Here is an 18960-nt window from a genome sequence, read left to right as displayed (position 1 = left end):
TGGATTGGTAGAGTTCATGTAGTTAGTTTTCTTCCAGGTGTTTGGTGAGATGGCCATTGATGTCTTTCTCCAGGAACTTGGTGGGGCAGTGCGGCAGTGAGATGGGGTGGTAATTCTTAAGTTCGCTGGGTTCGTCTGAGGGTTTCTTCAGGAGCAGTTTCCCCTCTGCTTGCTTTCATGCATTGGGATTGAGGTATGTGGTGATGAATGAGTTGAGGATGTTGGTGAAAGCACTGCAGAATTCCTTCCATTCCAGGTTAAAGATGTTGTGGGGTCAGGGGTCTGCCAGTTCTCCAGAGTGAATTGATTTCATGATGGCTGTGGTGGCCAGCACAATGAATGTTCTCCAATTGATGGGCAGGTGGCTGTGGGTTTAATCAGTGGGTGTCAGGAGTTGAATGAGGTTGGTTGGTTAGGAGTCAAGGTAGCTGTAGATGTCTGATATCTAGCTGTGGAAGTATTCAGTCAGTTTGTCGCAGAGGGCCTGGGAAAGGTGGATCGTATTCTCATTGAGAGTGGGGCAGGAGAACTCCCTTACGATGCTGAAGAGTTCCTTTGTGTAATTGGTGCTTGCCTCAATGTGTTTGGTTAGGGCATCCTTCTTGTCCTTCCCAAAGCAGTGGTGATGTTCACAGAGGGCTGACTTGAGGTTTCCAGTCCAGAGAGGACCTGGCTTGGCAGTTCGGGCTGGACTGTTCCAGGCCCGGACTGGCCGTAGCTGGCACCGGGCAATCCCCCGGTGCGCCACACGGGTGGGGGCCAGTTTTGGGCCCCTGGGGGCCGATTTTGTTACAGGGCAGTTTTTGCAGCATAGCCGAGCACTATGCCAGGACAGGTTTTGGTTCCCAGTCTGGCCCTGGATGGTTCCCATGATGCACATGGTCAACACTGATTTGCGTATGGCTGGGTCTAAACTGGAGTGGATGGTGAGCAAAAGAATGATGGATTTAACCCAGATCCATTGACTGGGGTGAATGTTTGATTTGATCTGCATTCTGTGCATCATCTGTGTGTCTTTTGCAGTTGGAAATCCAATCAGAGAAGTTCTGGATGATCAGCTTGAGATTGCTGTTGGTGTCAGGCCCGGTGGTATTGATGGCAATGGCGGTGGTCTCAGTGATTCTGCTCCAACTAATATTAGGAACAAAGGAATTCAATCAAAGATGTTCGCATAATATTTTGTCAATATTCATATTATTCACACGCTATAGCTTTATTCGAATCACCATCCGTTTTTAGATCTGCATTTACAATTTTACACAACTCTTGCACTAAAACTGAACTTCAATAATAACAGTTTGGATTTCTTGTGTTGGCATTTTTACAGGAAATATGTATCAGTGTGAAGGTTGGGTTCCTGGTTGAGAGGGGTGAAACTGTACTCAACCACACTTTCTGTCAGGGTAATGTCACAAACAAATCCCAAATGAATCTGTGCATAATGATCTGGTAGCTTGGCCCAACCAGTAAGGCTTATCTTTGAGGAAATGTGTAAATTATTTATGCAGCACTTCAAAGGCCATGAGGAACAGAGAGAGTGGCAGGGATATTTGTCTCCATAGCGAGAAGAGCAGGTATGGCGTCTCAGAGGGTTGCCACTGTAGCGCAAAGATCCTGCTGGCCGTTGCGCATGGTTGTCGCTTGAGATTTGCGTTTGCTGTCACCACGAGCTGTCGATGCTGTATCATGAAGTGCAGATATCACATTGCCAGTCGTCACTGGTGGTTGCTGTGGCACAAAGAGATGAGTTCACTGAAGCTCCACACTGGAAATCGGTGCAGACAGCAAGATCTTGGCTCGAACTGGCCCATTCGCAGTCGCAAAGAGCCTATACGTCAGGATTTTGCCTTTTCTTCGAGGACAAGCTCACCTGATGCCATACCAAGGTTCTAGGAACTGAGAGGCACCTCTTGGGGTTCAGGAAGTCACTCCAGCAGAGGCCAGCAGGGCTCAGGGAGATCAAGTGCAACGGGACAGTTGGCAGCAAGATCTATGGAGCATGTTGTATCTTTTTAGCTCTGAAAAGGATTCCAGCTAACTAGTCCTGGGAGTCACTCAGGTAGCCTGGGATGAAGGATGCAGTTCTAGTCCTCCTTCTCAGATAGCAGGGCAGGACTCAGGCAGTAGGGCAGTCTTCTGGCAGTAGTCCAGTCCTTTTTCTGTGTTATCCACAGGTTCAGCATTGCACTTTATATCTGGTGTCCACATTGAAGAGGAAGAAACTTTTGGAGTCTTCCCCCTATAGAAGTGTCTGAAATGACTTGCCTCCCTACCCCTGTCCCAGTCTGTCTGCAGGCACAATACGCTGGTGTCAATTCCTTTGTGTGTTAGCTGAGGCAGTGTCTTGGAAGTGCAAATGTGACAGGTGACAGCTCTGCCCTCTCATCTAGTGAAGATGGCCCAACCTGCCAATACCCAGACCCCTCTATGGTAGTACTTCTTTAGGGACTTGTACGGTTATGTGCCAAATGGTTGTTAGCTAATTTTACCATGTTTAAAGCAGAGATCACAAGCACTTTAGCACTGGTTATAAGTGGTAAAGCGTGCAGAGTCCTAAAGCCAACAAAAGCAAATTTAGCTAAACTGGAGTGAAGATAAAAAGTTTGGGGGTGACCCTGCAGAGAGGGCCAGGTTCAACATGACTGAATCAGTATTAATGGGGACCTCTTAATGAAGACTTAAAGAGTGCAAAAATCTTCAAGAAACTGGATCAGCACATAAAATAAACATAGTAACAACAAGGCACTACAGGTAAAATGTCCCTTTTTATTTTTTTATACACACAACAATGTGATTCAGAGAAATAATTTGAAATACAAAAACTAAAGTGGATGTATGACGGTACAACGCGTACCGTCACAACGCATCCCTTTACCACGCATCCCTTACAACGCAAGTCGTTACCACGACTTGCGTTGGGGGTGCGGATTTCGAATAGTATAATTTACTATTCTAACACCAGTCCCCGTGGACCCTAGGGAAGGTGTTGGGATAGTAAATTTACTATTTTTAATCCTTTAGCGCCCTCCAGCGCAAGTCGTGGTAACGACTTGCATTGTAAGGGATGCGTGCTAAAGGTACCGCGTTGTAAAAACTTCGTGGTAAACGATGTTTACCACTAAAGTATGTGAGTGAAATACAAGACATAACTGTAGACAACTTATAAAACAAGAAATGCACTGACTAATTGTATTTTTGCTACTCAGTTTTGACATACTTGTGCAATTTTCACTTAGGTTGCATTTAACATTTATTCTGATACCAAAAAATATGTGTCATCGTTTTGATTATCATGTCTACTGACAAGAAACTCGCATAAGTAATCTATGTTTGGTCATTCTGCTTGCGACTGACTCATTTTAATCAGAACAAAAACATTTGAAATAGTTTTAGCATAATTCTATGTTTTTGTGTTTTACCAATCTATGGGTTTGGGTTGATTTAAATGAAAACTTGGAACCAATTCGAAAATCTGGTACACACAATCTCAGCCGCGATGAATGTGCAAACAGTCATGGCTATGAAAATATTATTTCACAAAAACAAGTAATCAATTCCCTGAAGAAAGATTAGGTTATTTAAGTTTTTTTTTCCCTCTATGAATGTTGATGGGCCACACATGATTTGTGGTGTGGTTGATATTTCTTGACTTGGTTTTAAGTCAAAATAAAAAAATGGTAATGTAATTTGTTAAGAAAGTATCATTGCAACATAACCATTTTTTGCACATACACTATTTAGGGGTTTGCATATCCAGCAATGATATTTATTTTTTGTTTTCTATTTTGCATGTGTATCATAAATTCATTTTGCTATACATGTTTGCATGAAAGAAATTCTTAGGGGGATTAATATAGAGAACTTTATTGTCAACTATAGAAGGCATGGTAACAAAAAGACCTTGGAAAAAATTGATATAGCATTGTTTCCAGCTCATGCCCTGGAAATTCTAATGGGTGAGTAATTTCTAAAGGGAAGCTTGAGGACCAGAGAGGTGGTTGCAGGCATCAGCAGGGGCAATTCAAAGTCCAGCAGTCCTTGGCCAGAAAGACCACCTACTGTGCAGCTGTGATGGGAGGTGCTACCTTCAAAAGCAGCTAACCGTTTCTGCAGCGTGTGATGCATGAAGACTAGAGAGGTGGTTGCAGGCATCAGCAGGGGCCCTACAACATTCAGCAGCTCTTTGCGCCAAAGAGGCCACCCACTGTGCAGCTGTGACTGGAAGTGCTGCCTTCAAAAGCAGCAAGTCGCTCCCGCAGTGCAGGATGCTTGAGGACCAGAGAGGTGGTATCAGGCATCAGCAAGGGCACTAAAACATCCATCAGCCCTTGGCCAGAGAGACTGCCTACTGTGCAGCTGTGACTGGAGGTGCTGCCGTCAAAAGCAACAAAACACTTGCGCAGCATGGGATACTTGAGAACCCGTGAGATGTTTGTGACAGTCGGGAGGGGCACTACAACATCCAGCAGCCCTTGGCCAGAGAGACTGCTCATGTGCACCGGTGACTGGAGGTGCTGCCTTCAAAAGCAGCAAGCCGATCCCACATCGTGGGATGCTTGAGGATCAGAGAGGTGGTTGTGGGCATCAGCAGGGGCACTACAATGTCCTGCAGCTCATGGCCAGAGAGACCAACCACTGTGCAGTTGTGACTGAATGTGGTGCCTTCAGAAGCAGAATGCAGCTCCTGCAGCGTGAGACACGCCTGGGCATAGACCTGGCCAAAAGCAGGCCTGTCTTAGCCAATCAGCAGCCAGAAGAGGCCACTCCAGTCCTCTTGGCCCATAAAGTAAATGCTCTTATCCATTATTTGCTTAAGCCTGATGCAGAAACAAAAAAACGGGCCGGTGCCCCCCGGAGAAGACACCCTCACCACCTTTGATTCCTGCCTGGTACGGGTAGCAGGGGACATCTCAAAAGAAATTGAGTTAACGGAAAGGAGACTTTGGCTTGAGGTAGCCAGGGGGAAGTTGGTCATGCCAACCATTGGCAATTAAGGGGCCGATTAGGATTGCGGTGAATCCGCATCCTCCGGGCGGGCGGAAGCCACCGCTGGCCCGGAGGATGTGGATTCACCGCTGCGGTGATAGAAAAGACCCCCGCCAGATTAGGATGGCAGGCGGTCCCGCGGCGGAAAAGCTCTAATATGGTGGTGGTGTCTATCAGACACCGCCAGCCATATTAGGATGCATGGGGAAACATGCTTTTCCACGGCAGCTTTTCCGCCGGGGAAAAGCATGTGGTCTTTTCTGTTTGGGGTCCCGTTGCGGGCCCCCAGGGTGTCAGGGGGTGGGGGGTGCACATGGGCGGTACCAATGGTACCCCCCTGCATTTGCTTGCACATAGCGGCAGGCACCGCGCGGTGCCTGCCGCTTTGTGCATGCAAATGCACTGCATGTATTTTTAGCATTGCGGCGGGTGCTGCTTCGAGTAGCACCCGCCGTAATGTTAAAAATACAGGATGTGACCGCCAGGGTGGTGGTCACATCCCAATTCGCACGGAGGGACCGCCGCTGCCTCTGAGGACGGTCCCTCCACCTCTGGGGTGGCGGACGGACACATAATGACCCCATAGTTAGGGTTGAAACACATTCACCAGGGCTAATTTATTCTCCAACTTGTTCGCAGCCTACCGCCATTGATGACTATGCTCCCACGAACACTTATCCCCATGCTGAACCGCCAGTTAAAAAAAAGAGGGGGCAAGAAGGTGGTTTCAAGCTGTAAGGGGCAGTTGGGAATTTGGGGGTTGGTGACCCCGACAAAGTCGTAACAGCCTCGGACCCGCTCTTTATGAAGTTTGAAAATGTATTTAAAGAATTCTGAACTCTGTTGTTAGTTCCTCTTGATAGGAATGATGCTCAGCTGTCTCATCACGCATGACAGAGAGCAAGTTTTTTTCTTTCTTTCTAAGCTTTATAAAGCGCGTCCTTAGCCCGGGGGCATCACGGCACTGTGGAGAGGGATCAGGACCTGAGATGTCCCTAGGGAAAAAGGCTTACAGATTCGAGCAGGTGAAGAGCCAGGTCTTCAAGGCCTTACGGAACACGGAATGGGTTTCCAGAGTAAAAATTGAGGGAGGAAGGGAATTCCACAGATTGGCTGCAGTCAGCGAAAAGGACCCCCCCCCCCCATCTGGATGTCCTAAACCTGGAAACTGTCACCAGATTCTTGCTGGCAGATCTTAGCTGCTTTCTGGGGACATATCTCCGAAACAGTTTTTTAATACCTTCTGACCCTCTATTGAAAAAGGCCTTGTGCACCAAGCACAGGTCTTTAAACACAATTCTCCGCCCCAAAGGGAGCCAATGCAGGCTTCAGATGGTCGCCGAGACAGAGTGGAATTTAGGAAGGCCCATCACCAGCCTGGCGGCGGCATTCTGCACAAATTGAAGTCGATGTAGGAGCCCCATATTTATCCCTACATGAAGGGCATTGCAGTAATCTAATCTAGACAGCACATGGGCCACCACTGCCTGTTTCCACGAGGGGAGGGAGAGACATTGAAAGATCTTCTTGAGAGTCCTTATCATCCCAAAACAGGTAGACACAGTTCTATTTATTTGGGGACCCAGAGAAAAGGAGGTGTCCACTATTATTATTATAATTATTATTAATTTAATTTTATATAGCGCAACAGCTACCCGAACGTTTCCCGGCGCTAAGAACGCTAAGAATATATAAGAAATTAGGTAGAAGAGGGATATCTATTGATTAAAAAGCCATGTTTTTAGGTCTTTAGGTCACTATGATGCCTAGATTATTGGCACTGGAGCCAGGGCGAGGGCAGGATCCAAGCGTGTCAGGCCACCATGCCTCAGACCAAATATCCTTTTTGCCTCCAAAAATTAAGATCTCAGTTTTATCCCCATTGAGTCTTAGATAGGTCTCTACCATCCATGAAGCCACCGCCTGCATGCAGTTTTTGAAGTTTGCTGCTGACGCTTCAACACTCTCAGTGATGATAATCATGATTTAAGTGTTGTCAGCGTAGGATAACACTTCTAGGCCGAAAGATCTTACCACCCTAGCAAGCGGGGCTCCATAAATTTTAAAGAGGGTGGAACTCAATGAGGATTCCTGGGGAACTCCACAGAACAACTGTTTAGGAGCAAAGAAGAATTGGCCCATCTTGACTCTTTGTGACCGTTCCTTAAGGAAGGATGTAAGCAGATTCAGGGCAAAGCCCTCAATCCCTATTTCCCAGAGCCTCCCAGCTAGTTTAAGGGGGAGATGGTGTCGAAGGCTGCCGTCAGGTCCAGAAGGATCAGTAAGGTGGTATGACCAGCATCAACCTGTTGTCGAATGTTGTTAAAGACAACGGTTAACGCCGTCTCGGTACTGTGCTCATTTCTGAACCCATGCTGCGAGCCATCGAGCAATTGATGTTCCTCCAAATAAGTACTAAGATGGAGGTTCAGATGTTTCTCCAAGATTTTGGCTAGGACAGGCAACAGGGAAATTGGCCGGTAGTTCTTTAGTTCCGCAGGGTTCATGGAGGGCTTCTTTAAGAGAGGTTTACCCACCGCAGTTGGTGACTCAAGGGGGTTGCCATAATTGAGAACTTGCCTATTTTGCCCAATGTGTCTATCTGTAGCAAGAAGGGAACATGTGGGGAACCGGGTGCAGCGAGGGAGGGAGTTGAATACAGGTCAAAAGGAGATGACTGAAAGGTTCAATCATAATTTGCCAATATTAGCGAGTGCACCGCATCTTGTTAAGAGAGCAGTGAGGTTGAGCTTTGTGTGTCAAAGATTAATATGAGCAACGGAGTGCAGCCATGGAACTGCACTCATTAAATCCTAAAATGCTTCCCAAAACACGGGGGTGATTCCACTATGTTCCATCTGACTCGGCTCCGCAAGCACAGTGATATTACCAGTTGTACCTCACATTAAAGCGGGCAGGAGGAAATCCACGTTTGAACTTATGTGCAAGGTGAAACATTGGTGCAACAATGCATGAGTAAATGGGCCATTTTTGTCCCCCACGTAGAGTGGGAAGTGTGGGGGGCAAGGAGAAAACCATTGATGGGGACTGTGTGGTAGTGAACCTAAGGCACCCCGGATTCTTAAAAGACCTAAATCATGGTAGAATAATAACACATAAAACATCCTCAGCGATTAGGGTTTTACCTTTGCAATATTTTTATGCATCACCCCCTCCCACTTTCAGAAGAAAAGGATGATGTCATTAAGTTTGCACCTGAGGGCAGCAGTGTTGACTAGAACAGGGAAATCCATTTACAGAACAGGTTCCCACCTTTGTGTGGGCTGCACGAAAATTATTTACTCAGCTCACCCCAAGCAAGTCCCCCCCAGCACCCAGAGGAGACAGAGTGCATGCCATCTTCCAATCCAACCCTCATTTGGGCAGAAGCCCTCTTTAAAGGTTACGTGTTGGAATATTTCTGGGCTGAGAGCAAAAAGGAAATATATCAGGTGGCTGCACGCCCTAGGGGAGAACCGTATTGTGGCAATGCAAGAAACGTGGGAGTGAGATAACTCTTTTCACTTAGATGGATTCTCTTCTTTCTATAAGACAGTGTCACCATCACCCATGGGTGAAGCCAAGGGTGCCTTACTCACCTTAGTCTCCCTCAAAATTCCATGCACCTCCTCCTTAGTGGACTCAGGCTCCTATAGTCTGTTGGTAGTTGAGGTGACTTTTAAGAATACCTTGCACCTGCTAGAGGATAATTTTTATCATCCAGTTGTGAGGAGAGAACCAACAGAACATCTAGTATCCTTACAGTGTCTCTTGGAAGGCTATGCAGAAAAACAAACCGACCCTTTTTATGTTCTAATCTTAGGTGATTTTAATATCCATTTGTGTCAATTGGGTTTACTGTTGTCAGCCCTATTTGTACGCATTTTTAACACATTATGCAGGGAAACTGTAAGAAGATATTATGGCTAGAAGTAATTTGTACTGCATTAAACAGATGGGGAGGATGTAGGTATCATCATTCACTGGTAGGGCCTGTCAGATTTGTTCATAGTATTAGAGCCGCTTTGGTCTCTCAAGTTAAGTGTATGAGCGCCAAGTGGAACAACTTCAGTGACCACAATCCTATAATTTTAGATTTAGTATGGGGAGTAGGCTCAGTAGGAGATCAAGAAACAGGCCGCTCAAATCTTGATGTTATTCCCAAGGACCATGCTTCGAGATTAAATAGGATCAGTGCCGGACTGGCGATTCCGTTTCCCCTGGTGGGCCGGATGGTGCGGAGACCGTTTTTTTCAGAGGGGGCCGGTTCTGCTGGGGCAGCCCCAGCAAAACCGGCCTCCTCTGAAAAAAACGGCAATTACGTCGCAATTATGTCGCAGTGATTGGTCCGCAGGCAGCTAGAGTAATTCAATGCATTGTGTAAACATGAAATATTGCAGAACGGTATTTTTTCAGAAGCAAATAACTCATTCAGTAAAAAACACAGCTCTTTTCAGCTTAAAAATTCAAAGGGTTTAGGAGACAGATTGTGCGATTTCCGGGCCGTGACTGACTCCGTGAGTCAGAGTCAGACTGGGGGGTGAGGGGGAGCACAACTGCACTGCTGGCAGAGGCCCCACTCCCCCCTCTTTGTCCCCCTCATCCAGGCCCGGACTGGCCATAGCGGGCACCGGGCAATACCCGGTGCGCCGCAAGGGTTGGGGCCGGTTTTGAGCCCCTGTGGGCCGATTTTGTTACAGGGTCGTTTTTGCAGCATAGCCCTAGCAAAGCGCTCGGCGGAACCTCCAACCCCCCGACTGAAGAGGGGGGGGGGCGGCCGAGCACTTTGCCAGGGCGGGTTTTGGTTCCCAGTCCGGCCCTGCCCTCATCCCTCTCTTTCTGTCTCGCTCCTCCTCATGTAGTAAAAACCGAAACTTCAAGAAACAGGCATTACCTTTTCTTTCCACCTTTCGTTTATTTTCTCCCCTGTGAAATGGATCCAAAAAAGAAAAGCACTTGCTGGAAACGTCGTGCAAAGTGCAGCCTCAAGGTGGAGAGAAATAAAAACTCAAAATATGATAAATAACTAACTAACTAAAGCAAGACTAACTAAAGCAAGACAGAGTGGTTGCATGGTGGCCATTTTTTTTTCACACCTAAACACATTAGCACTACTTTTGTTGTCTCCTCGCTCTTTGAACAACAATGTTTTCCCTGGGTGGGAAAGTGTAATATTCCTAGAGGTACTGAAATACCTGCTTGTTAGATGTAATGGAAAACAAAATGCATACTGCGGCTCTGTATTCACAAACGTGGTCTTTTTAAACCATACTGCTTTCCTTTTGTAAGAATATAAGCACTGTGCATTGAAGCGGGACCCTTCTGGGCCCTGTAGTCATGGCCTTAACTTTTGAGGCAAAAGCACTCACTAAGTTCTGAATAATTAGTGTAAAAAGAAAACGGTAACCATGTTGTTCCTGCTTACATTTCACATGCTTTACTTAATCTTGCATTCCCTATGAGTGTTTGTTTTTTTCTAAGATGTGTTTTTAGGCAGCATATTGCTCTTGTCTAGTGCGTAATTTGAATTGTCTCACATCTGGGTGTTTATAGCGGGTCAGTGCAGTGCAAGTTTCTCTCAGTGGGGCAGTATGGTGTTCAGTGGGGGACAGGATGTGGCACTTTGCTCACAGCTGCTGAATTTGGAACTGGGGAACCAGGTTCAGCCCACATGACCAGTCCACCAGACCACTTTCCCCAAGGGATTACATTCCCATAATAGACCTTAGAAGGTCCCGCAAGATTCTAAAAGCCCTGGTTTCTTAGCACCAGCAGGTGGACTCTAGCAGTGGCAAGTGTGGGTTAACCTTGAAGGCCGGTCCGCTATGATTCATTCTGAAGTTCACCTCCAGTCTTGCAGGCAGGCCTAAAAAGCAACACACCATAGAGTGACAGTAATTCTGTCACTGAGGTCACAGGAACATTGAGCAGGGTGGCTCTAGGGCAGTGCGACTTCAGCAGGCGCTGACCAGCCTCAGTCCGTGCAGCTAACAGCGGTGGGCCAGAGAGGCGCTGTAAAGGGGGATTTCGAGGGACAAAGCAGAGGGAAAATTACATAAATAATTAATTTTCACACTGCACCGTCCCTCGGAATCCCCTTACCCGGCTCCATCACCCCACTGCTGTTACCTGCATGGACCGTGGTTGGCGCTGACTTCAGGCGGGGGCGTCGTGTTTGCAAGTATAAAATGGTTTCAAGAGCACTTGCTGCCTCCTTCCTGGCCTCCAACAATTTTCGACAACAATAAAAATGTCATGATAACTCCAGTGATTAATGTTCTTAGTAGACAGATGGTGTTTTATCTTGGACGTTTTGACTCATGGAAAGAAAGCACAGAAGGTTAATGTGCCTGCTGCTAAGAACATGTACCATGCAGATTACAAAGTGCACATAATGTAAATAAGTCAATGGGTTACTGCTTTTGTCAGAGAGACCCTATTGTTACTTGCATTTAATAAGTTACAATCCCAACATAGAACAGTGAGCTCTTAACTGTCATGTAAGAGCTGCATGCAAACTGCAAGGTATAAATTAGAGCGTTATGGTTTTTTCCCCAGTCTTTGATTGTCCTAATTTTGCAGAAAAAGAGTTCATTTGGGTAGAAGTCAATTCTGAATATACAAAAGAACCGAAAAAATTGAAATGGAGGGACGAGGAAGAATAGAGTCCATTCATTTCCCCTTTCTAAGTAACTAGTGATCAAAAGAGAATGGACACTGGTATCCGCAAAAAAAACAATAGTTTTTTGTATCGCAAACCCTCATAGACTTCCTGGGAAATGTCAAAGCGGTATATCTTTTCTCCGCCCCATCAGGAGTCTTGGCATAGTCATCGGGTCTACGATTAACGTGCAAATGCCCGCCTCACCCGAGGCTACTTCTGGTATTCTGCAGAAGTGTCCAGAGATGAAAAAAGGAAATTTAAAAAAGGTAATGGCTAGATCAAAAAAATGAAAAATTTAATAAGTGCAAAGAAATAGCCACTCTTAGTAAAAATTCAATATTGATATGTAAGTAGCTGAGTTATGAGGCTACTATATCTTTCCAGAGGTGTCGACATGTTTCAGCTCTCAGGGCCCACAGGGGTCAGGGGAGCTTTCGTCAGGACAAAAAACAAACATAGAACAAAAAAGAGAGAAACGCTATATCTAACGCACACCCCTTATGTGTGAGTTACATTTCAGAAAAGCTGGAATTTCCAAACTGTAAAGGAAGAAAAAAGCCGACAGATACTACTATCAGATGATGCAGTGGTCAAGCTTAGCAAGCATAAGCACACAATAAGCAAGCATTCATTATTTGCTAGTAGGGACTAACCTAAGTTTTAAGGCTAATCCGTGTTTATTTTTTAAAAAACAGAGAGGGAATAGGAGAAACAAAGGAGGGCTGGTCAGGGAGTGGTCATATGGTACTGCCCATGATGTTGTGTGTCCGACTCAATAATGAATAGGTATGGAAGCTCTAGGTAGTGAATGGATATACCTATAAGCTATCAATAGAAGTGTTATCTTAGAAACTGAAGACTACAAGATAACTGTTGTTTCCACTGTGAGTTCGCGAGCTCATTTTTATGGAATCCGAACTGCGAGAGTTGAAGACTCATCTAATGCTCATTTTCAGAAATGCAGCCCCGTGCCTTGACAAGACAAGCGTCAATCGTCTGTCATATGCATGCATTAATATTTCTAAATAAGACGTATTTATCACAAGCTATCAATGCGGCACCGGTTCTACCTATGGCGGGTCAGTTTTCATAGTCATGCTTATTCAAAAAAACATTAGTGAAGTGCTTCATAGCCAGTGACCAAGTTTTACATTTCGCCCCATGCACGGCCCCAAAATGTTACCTTGTGCAGTCCGCAGTCGGACTTCAGCGGGGAGTCAGGGTCGCGGCAGGAATTTGTACTGGTTTTTGGAAGACAGAGGCGTCTCTCGTTAGTGGTGAGCGCTAGTCTTACCTTGGATCTCGATGCGGATGATATAAACGCCATTCTTACCCATGCGGCGTGTCTCTGAAGCCTTGTGCTGACTCTGCCCCCGGTTATGGGCGGGTCTGTGATCAGCGCTTGTTTATCGAGGTCATAGGCACTGAAAAGGGACTATTATTTCAGTAGTAAGATGGTGGGCAATTGTGAGATAGACCGAAGGGATTGCCTTAACTGAACCACAAGATGCGGTTATTGTTTTTTAAGCTCATAAATATCATGGGATTAATGATAATTTATCGCTTGACGAATAATTGAGTCGTTAGGGCCGGGCAATATAGAGAGGGCCTCTGTTACATTAGATGTTATTAAATCATTTTGTCAGTAATGTACATATGATGCCGGTCACCGGACATTATCCGTGTGGCACGTGTGGAGTCTGCAAATTTACCACCTGTACAAAGACATTGCAATTGAATGACGATTTATTATGGACTCAGAGGAGCCATACAAATTGCAACTCCTCACACGTGATATACCTTATCACATGCCCTTGCCAAAAACAATATATCGGCATGACTTGCCGAAAAGTCAAACTCCGGATAGGGGAGCACCGGAGTAATGTCAGACTGAAAAAAAGTACAACCAAACTATGTACACATTTTGTAGAAGCAGGTCACACATGTGACGATTTAAAATGGACTGTACTGGAAATGTTACAAGTGAAAGACCATAATGCTGAACAGATCCTTTTCAATAAAGAGCAAAGATGGGTTGACCGTCTGAAAACTGATGAAATAGGAATGAATGATCACATTCCCTGGCACCAACTGTACTCGTGATGTAGAAGTGATATAAACTGTATCACATTGTGTCCTCATCCCGCCTAACTATACAAAGTGAACACGTAAACATGTGCCTACGTACTAAACTGACAAAATGATTTAATAACATCTAATGTAACAGAGGCCCTCTCTATATTGCCCGACCCTAACGACTCAATTATTCGTCAAGCGATAAATTATCATTAATCCCATGATATTTATGAGCTTAAAAAACAATAACCGCATCTTGTGGTTCAGTTAAGGCAATCCCTTCGGTCTATCTCACAATTGCCCACCATCTTACTACTGAAATAATAGTCCCTTTTCAGTGCCTATGACCTCGATAAACAAGCGCTGATTACAGACCCGCCCATAACCGGGGGCAGAGTCAGCACAAGGCTTCAGAGACACGCCGCATGGGTAAGAATGGCGTTTATATCATCCGCATCGAGATCCAAGGTAAGACTAGCGCTCACCACTAACGAGAGGCGCCTCTGTCTTCCAAAAACCAGTACAAATTCCTGCCGCGACCCTGACTCCCCGCTGAAGTCCGACTGCGGACTGCACAAGGTAACATTTTGGGGCCGTGCATGGGGCGAAATGTAAAACTTGGTCACTGGCTATGAAGCACTTCACTAATGTTTTTTTGAATAAGCATGACTATGAAAACTGACCCGCCATAGGTAGAACCGGTGCCGCATTGATAGCTTGTGATAAATACGTCTTATTTAGAAATATTAATGCATGCATATGACAGACGATTGACACTTGTCTTGTCAAGGCACGGGGCTGCATTTCTGAAAATGAGCATTAGATGAGTCTTCAACTCTCGCAGTTCGGATTCCATAAAAATGAGCTCGCGAACTCACAGTGGAAACAACAGTTATCTTGTAGTCTTCAGTTTCTAAGATAACACTTCTATTGATAGCTTATAGGTATATCCATTCACTACCTAGAGCTTCCATACCTATTCATTATTGAGTCGGACACACAACATCATGGGCAGTACCATATGACCACTCCCTGACCAGCCCTCCTTTGTTTCTCCTATTCCCTCTCTGTTTTTTAAAAAATAAACACGGATTAGCCTTAAAACTTAGGTTAGTCCCTACTAGCAAATAATGAATGCTTGATTATTGTGTGCTTATGCTTGCTAAGCTTGACCACTGCATCATCTGATAGTAGTATCTGTCGGCTTTTTTCTTCCTTTACAGTTTGGAAATTCCAGCTTTTCTGAAATGTAACTCACACATAAGGGGTGTGCGTTAGATATAGCGTTTCTCTCTTTTTTGTTCTATGTTTGTTTTTTGTCCTGACGAAAGCTCCCCTGACCCCTGTGGGCCCTGAGAGCTGAAACATGTCGACACCTCTGGAAAGATATAGTAGCCTCATAACTCAGCTACTTACATATCAATATTGAATTTTTACTAAGAGTGGCTATTTCTTTGCACTTATTAAATTTTTCATTTTTTTGATCTAGCCATTACCTTTTTTAAATTTCCTTTTTTCATCTCTGGACACTTCTGCAGAATACCAGAAGTAGCCTCGGGTGAGGCGGGCATTTGCACGTTAATCGTAGACCCGATGACTATGCCAAGACTCCTGATGGGGCGGAGAAAAGATATACCGCTTTGACATTTCCCAGGAAGTCTATGAGGGTTTGCGATACAAAAAACTATTGGTTTTTTTGCGGATACCAGTGTCCATTCTCTTTTGATCACTAGTTATACAAAAGAACCCCCAGCTATGGTATTACGTTTTAAATTCAGAGTTTGTGTTTCTCCAGACCAATCACTATTAAACTATGCTGCCTACTATTATGGTCGTCATGTGACTCCTACACCTTGTAATTCTTTGTCTTATGTAATATTTCCTAAACAGTGATTTACACACGTATGATTGATTGTCTCTGTGTAATATGTGTGATGTAAAATGCTCTTACACCCTACACTGGTATTAGTGGTGCTGTAAATGTTCTGATACTTTATTATTTTGTCATTTTCACACATGCTAACAGTCTCTGCAAAGATTTTTCCTTATTGGCTGTACGTGCCTGCTAAAAACCTCAAAGCGAAATAAAAACGCGACCGTAGATTCAGATCCTGCCTCGGTGCAGTATTTGGGAGAAAAATGCAGTGGCTCTGCGCCTTTAACTCTCAATTGTTACACCCCGTCCCAGCTCCTAACTCTACCTTCCATGCTCTGTGCAAACATTTTATTCTGGCTGATCTGTGTCTCTATCATACACCCTGTTTCCCTATCTCTCATTCACTTTCTCGTGCTCTCTTACTAAGTGTCTCTCTCTCTCTCCAAATCTCACTCGTCCATCCTCCCTCTTTCCCAATTTGCCAGCCCACACGTCGCCCAATCGCTCCCTCTCTCTCTCTTTCTATCCCACATGTCCCTATCCCTTGTCTCTTCATCTCTCTCTCACCTCTTTGTCTTTCTCACCTTACATATCCTCTTGTCTTTTCATCCCACGCTCTCTCTTGCTCCGTCTTACTTCTTTAACCGTCGACCCATCTCTCTCTCCCTCCACCTCTCACTCACCTTACACATTCGCCTCTACCTTTTCTCTCACCTGTCTCCATCTGTCTCCCCTTTCTCTCTTGCTCTCTATGTACCCATCCACCTATGTTGCCCTAAATCGCTCTCTGTCCTTAACATCTTTTGTTTCTTTAAACCTGTATCTCTATTTCTCCCATCTGTGTTTTACATATCGCTCTCCTCCATCTCACACCTCTCTCTCTTTTGTTATCTCCATCTATCAGCTGCCCCCGTAGAAGCACTTCAAATGCTTACATTTGCAAAAAATTTGAAATAAATATTTCATTCAAGACACCTCACAGCGGTGAGACAAGAAAAAAAAAGAGTGTGTGCGTGTAAATGTATGTGTGCATGCCTGCATGCATGTGTATCTGAGTGCACATATGCGTAGGTATATATGAGTGCCTGTGTACAGTAACTACTGGATGGGAAAAGATTAACCACATTAGTACCAGTTTAGCACTTAAATTCAACAATCAGCAACTCTACGGTGCCAAATTAAACTTTAGAGAGAACATGCCAATGCCCATCACCACGTGTAATGCTTTTTGTTTGAGCTACAATGTGTTGTAATCTAAGATTATGCAAAAGGTTGTGGATTATGTGTCATATTTGTGAAATTAATAGTCCAGTTTAAAATCTTGAGGCTTCAAGAGCATATAATTATATAGTTACTTTTTTTCCACAGCCAGCATATTACGTTTGTCTCCCCCCCCCCCCCCCTTATAACCTTTTTCCCATTTTCTGGTTCTCCAGCACTGCAAGGTCATATGAATAGAAATGACACTATGCAAATATCATCACTCCACTATATATAGAATACAAAATTAAAAACCATTGTCATTTCTAACACCAAGAGCTCTAATTTTCAAAAATTGCGAGACCTATTACATTGCAAATGCTTTTCATTTTTCAGCTCTGGACTGGGGCTCTTCTTTGTGGGGCGACGCTCGTCCACTCAAATGGAGAAGCCACCCCTGCCATACCCCAATTTTTCGCAATGTTCAAAAACAATTAAAACAGATCAAAAAAGGACTGCCCCGTCTACTAATAGAGGTTTGTATGTTTCAGTCTATTTTTGGTGGTCTTTTGTAAGAATGTCTATGGGTACACATATGACTGGGTGGGTAACCTGGTGCTCTTTAAGGTCATCATCTACTATTCACTGTGCTTTGAAAGTTGATATAATTAAATATGTAATGAAAAATGTGCTTTAAAATGCCCCATTTTGGTCTGTCTTTTTCCAGAAAATTTTTGGGGGGAGAACCCCCCAAAACCCACCTAGTAGTGGTCGGGCACGATAACTGCGCTCGCTTGCGACATGCCAGACAGAGGCTGGTCTGGGGAAATTTGCCATGGCTGCTTTCAGTTCCCAGTCCAGCCCTGAATGGGACAGGGTGATCCCTGAAGTGCTCCTAGTGAATCTCTATGTACAGAAAAAGTCCCACGTGATGACTAGGTCTTAATGGCCTTCGACATGTTATGCGGACAGATTTCAGCAAATCTCATGACCTAGACAAGAAATGGTAAACAAGGAGGGGAGAAGTGATGCGATTGTAACTGCTCCAAAGCTCATAGAAATCTATCTGCTGCCCTGAAACAAACCCTTAAGGACGAGACCAAAATATGGACATGCAGGAAAGCAATACATTAACCATAGCAACATGCAACCAAGAAATCAAAGATAAAGACTGACATGTGTTCCTGCAGCCTAGTGTCCTTCCAAATAGTGCTACATTTTGGGAAATAGTGAATAGACCTTTCTTCTTAAGTACAGGAAATACCAGGCTGGACTTTATCATTTCTCCAAACAGATGGGTCTCACATTTCCAGGTGAAGTATAGTAGAGCGAGAGCGGAAGCTTGTGTCACTGCATGGGAGCCTGGTAAAGATTATCTTCCCATGATTTTTAGTGATGACATTTTATACTTAGCTGGGAGAAAATACCCAGGTCCCAAATGGAGGGCCCCCTGCTCTTTATAAGGCTGACCCCCAAACATGGGCTAACATTGTGGCACAGGTCCTTAATTCGGCATGAAAAAAAGGTCTTCCCCATTTTGGACCTAATCAATTATAATAACTTTATATAAAAAGGGGTCGAGGGATGACCGTCAATGTTACTGTCCCATCATCTCCCTTTTAGTCTCAGCTGTAAAAATCATGGGGAGGGTTGTGCTGGCCAGAATGAAAGTCAGGCTAGCCAATAACAATGTAATTTCTGACATTCAGCATGGTTTTAGGCAGGGGAGAGGGACATTAGATCGGTGCACTAACCTCAAGATGATTGTTGCCAAATGCAACATAGCCAAATGGGGGAGTCTTTATTTGGCCTTTATGGACTGCACCTTGGCCTTTGACCGAGTAAACAGATCTAAGCTTTTCCTTCACTTATTAATCTGGGAGTAGATTCTGATTTAGTGGCTTTCTTACATTGTCTTCACTACAGTCTCTCGGTCTCAGTAAGGGATAATGGATCTGGCAGTTTGTCTGCCTCCCTGGAAGTCCAAAGGATTGTCAGACTGAGGTGTATCCTTCCCCCTCTGTTATTTACCCTTTACATAAATCAATTGGGTGCCTCACACATGGCCGTCTGCAGGGACACACTCATGGCAGGAAACAAGCCAATCCCCACACTATTGTTTGTAGACAATACAGTCCTGATAGCAAGTACCCCAGTG

The sequence above is a fragment of the Lissotriton vulgaris genome, chromosome 8 (genome assembly GCF_964263255.1).
Source record: "Lissotriton vulgaris chromosome 8, aLisVul1.2, whole genome shotgun sequence".
NCBI lineage: Eukaryota > Metazoa > Chordata > Amphibia > Caudata > Salamandridae > Lissotriton > Lissotriton vulgaris.
This window is presented reverse-complemented; position numbering follows the sequence as displayed.